We start from the raw sequence: 3679 nt of genomic DNA, 5'->3' as shown, positions 1-3679 counted from the left end.
AGAAAATGAATACGTGGGAACCACTAGAGAAGGAAGGACAGGGTGATATGACACGTGTTAAGGCATCAGCTAGTAGCTTACTTGCTAGCAGGAGGCGTCCGTCGATTGAAATCGTGCAGGGAAAGACAGGTAGTTGAGGACATTGGCTGTAAGTGCCGTTATGAATTCAAGTTCGCACAGGAGAGGAAATCGTGATGCCAACACCAAACGAGGAGATTTATGACCCCCCCCCCCCCCGCCCCCTCTGAAAAAAAGAAAAAAAGAAGATAATTCTCGAGTACTGAATGTGGTTTCGATAAGGCGGTGTCCCGTGGGGGGTGAGGAGAACGGTCAAGAAAAGCAGAGGAATGTAGAATAGAACAGGCAGTGCAAAATATGTGGCTTTTCGTGAAACAGGCGACAACATCAAACTATAGACAGGAAAGCGTGGAGATCCCTCGCATCCTTTATACTACTGGGTAGATCTGGACTGGATTAAGTAAATAAGTTCATCAGACAGATGTTGGTGACGCTCCAAACACGGTTTAAGTTTAAAAAAATGATTCACGAAGAAGAATACTGAGTCAAATGGACGTTTCCTGCCCCTCGACTGGAGTATGTTGGCCTCGACGGCAAGTGTTCATCAGAAAAAGGGGTATCATCAGGAGTGCCCTGGGGAAGCGTTATAGCACCGCTATTATTTTCTGTGTACTCGTACATACACTCCTGGAAATTGAAATAAGAACACCGTGAATTCATTGTCCCAGGAAGGGGAAACTTTATTGACACATTCCTGGGGTCAGATACATCACATGATCACACTGACAGAACCACAGGCACATAAACACAGGCAACAGAGCATGCACAATGTCGGCACTAGTACAGTGTATATCCACCTTTCGCAGCAATGCAGGCTGCTATTCTCCCATGGAGACGATCGTAGAGATGCTGGATGTAGTCCTGTGGAACGGCTTGCCATGCCATTTCCACCTGGCGCCTCAGTTGGACCAGCGTTCGTGCTGGACGTGCAGACCGCGTGAGACGACGCTTCATCCAGTCCCAAACATGCTCAATGGGGGACAGATCCGGAGATCTTGCTGGCCAGGGTAGTTGACTTACACCTTCTAGAGCACGTTGGGTGGCACGGGATACATGCGGACGTGCATTGTCCTGTTGGAACAGCAAGTTCCCTTGCCGGTCTAGGAATGGTAGAACGATGGGTTCGATGACGGTTTGGATGTACCGTGCACTATTCAGTGTCCCCTCGACGATCACCAGTGGTGTACGGCCAGTGTAGGAGATCGCTCCCCACACCATGATGCCGGGTGTTGGCCCTGTGTGCCTCGGTCGTATGCAGTCCTGATTGTGGCGCTCACCTGCACGGCGCCAAACACGCATACGACCATCATTGGCACCAAGGCAGAAGCGACTCTCATCGCTGAAGACGACACGTCTCCATTCGTCCCTCCACTCACGCCTGTCGCGACACCACTGGAGGCGGGCTGCACGATGTTGGGGCGTGAGCGGAAGACGGCCTAACGGTGTGCGGGACTGTAGCCCAGCTTCATGGAGACGGTTGCGAATGGTCCTCGCCGATACCCCAGGAGCAACAGTGTCCCTAATTTGCTGGGAAGTGGCGGTGCGGTCCCCTACGGCACTGCGTAGGATCCTACGGTCTTGGCGTGCATCCGTGCGTCGCTGCGGTCCGGTCACAGGTCGACGGGCACGTGCACCTTCCGCCGACCACTGGCGACAACATCGATGTACTGTGGAGACCTCACGCCCCACGTGTTGAGCAATTCGGCGGTACGTCCACCCGGCCTCCCGCATGCCCACTATACGCCCTCGCTCAAAGTCCGTCAACTGCACATACGGTTGACGTCCACGCTGTCGCGGCATGCTACCAGTGTTAAAGACTGCGATGGAGCTCCGTATGCCACGGCAAACTGGCTGACACTGACGGCGGCGGTGCACAAATGCTGCGCAGCTAGCGCCATTCGACGGCCAACACCGCGGTTCCTGGTGTGTCCGCTGTGCCGTGCGTGTGATCATTGCTTGTACAGCCCTCTCGCAGTGTCCGGAGCAAGTATGGTGGGTCTGACACACCGGTGTCAATGTGTTCTTTTTTCCATTTCCAGGAGTGTATATTAAATGGCGGATAGCTTGGGGAGCAATCTGCGGTTGTTTGCTTATTGTGCTGTGGTGTACGGAAAAGCGACGAAATTGAGTGACTCCAGGAGGATACAAGAGAAAACTCAATTTTCAGCAGGACTCAGCAGAAGCAGTATTCTCCTGAAGACGGTGAACAGTTGGATCGCCGAAATATTGAATGCCGTTGATTTTAGGATCCGGCAGAAAACCCGTAGAGGCTTTCAAGTGGTTTATCGTCTGTTGAAGAGAGATGAAACATAACTGCCCATACAGCTTTTCTCATGTCTTCTATGCTACTTTGTTCCTGATGGCCATACCAAAGTATTTTATCTATGACAGATTCTGTGAGTCTTTTCTGAATATTTAATCCTCTGGCATTTTATAATTTCTTTCCCCTCAATGCAGTTTTCAGTCGTCGTAGCATAATATCCATTCGCTTTTGTACATGTCCTATGCACTCCAGTTTAGTGATAGTTGCATTTTCTCCATATGACTTCCCATCCTCAGCTGCTTTGAAAGCTTTTGGATCACCATCTCCTAAATAATTGCCCTCGGAGGCGGGTTATTCAAAAACTCAAATTTCAGTCTGAGAATTATTAAATGTACATGGTCATGCACGCAAAGTGTTTTGTTCAAATGAATGAACATACCAGAAATAAAGAAGTAATACATATGTATTATACAGGGTGAGTCACCTAACGTTACCGCTGGACATATTTCGTAAACCACATCAAATACTGACGAACCGATTCCACAGACCGAACGTGAGGAGAGGGGCTAGTGTAATTGTTTAATACAAACCATACAAAAATGCACGGAAGTATGTTTTTTAACACAAACCTACGTTTTTTTAAATGGAACCACGTTAGTTTTGTTAACAAATCTGAACATATAAACAAATACGTAATCAGTGCCGTTTGTTGCATTGTAAATTGTTAATTACATCCGGAGATATTGTAACCTAAAGTTGACGCTTGAAACCTCCGACGTTCAGTTGCGTGTTATAACAAACACGGGTCACGGTCGGCGAGCAGCATCTGGAGGGACATGTTTACGATGACGACCGTGTTTACGAGTGTGGCTGTAGTGCACTGTTGTGGTTTGGTCTAGCTGTCGCAGTGTCTACATGTAGCGCTTGCTGCTATTGTTATTCTGCATTCGTCTCCGCACGCAGACCAACTGTATTACACCGTGTTACCAGACGTCTGTGATAGTGTAGTGTTGTAGGAACTGTGACCATGGTGTATTCGAACTCTGAAAAGGCGGAGATGATACTCATCTATGGCGAGTGTCGACGAAATGCAGCTGAAGCCTGCAGGCTGTATGCAGAACGGTACCCGGACAGAGAGCATCCAACGTGCCGCACATTGCAAAACATCTACCGCCAACTGTATGCAACAGGTATGGTCGTAGCACGCAAACGGGTCCGTAACAGGCCCGTCACAGGAGAAGCGGGTGCAGTTGGTGTGTTAGCTGCTGCTGCCATGAACCCACACATGAGTACACGGGACATTGCGAGAGCCGGTGGACTGAGTCAAAGTAGTGTCAT

The sequence above is a fragment of the Schistocerca serialis genome, chromosome 2 (genome assembly GCF_023864345.2).
Source record: "Schistocerca serialis cubense isolate TAMUIC-IGC-003099 chromosome 2, iqSchSeri2.2, whole genome shotgun sequence".
In the NCBI taxonomy this organism is placed as follows: domain Eukaryota; kingdom Metazoa; phylum Arthropoda; class Insecta; order Orthoptera; family Acrididae; genus Schistocerca; species Schistocerca serialis.
Note: the sequence above shows the minus strand (reverse complement) of the source record.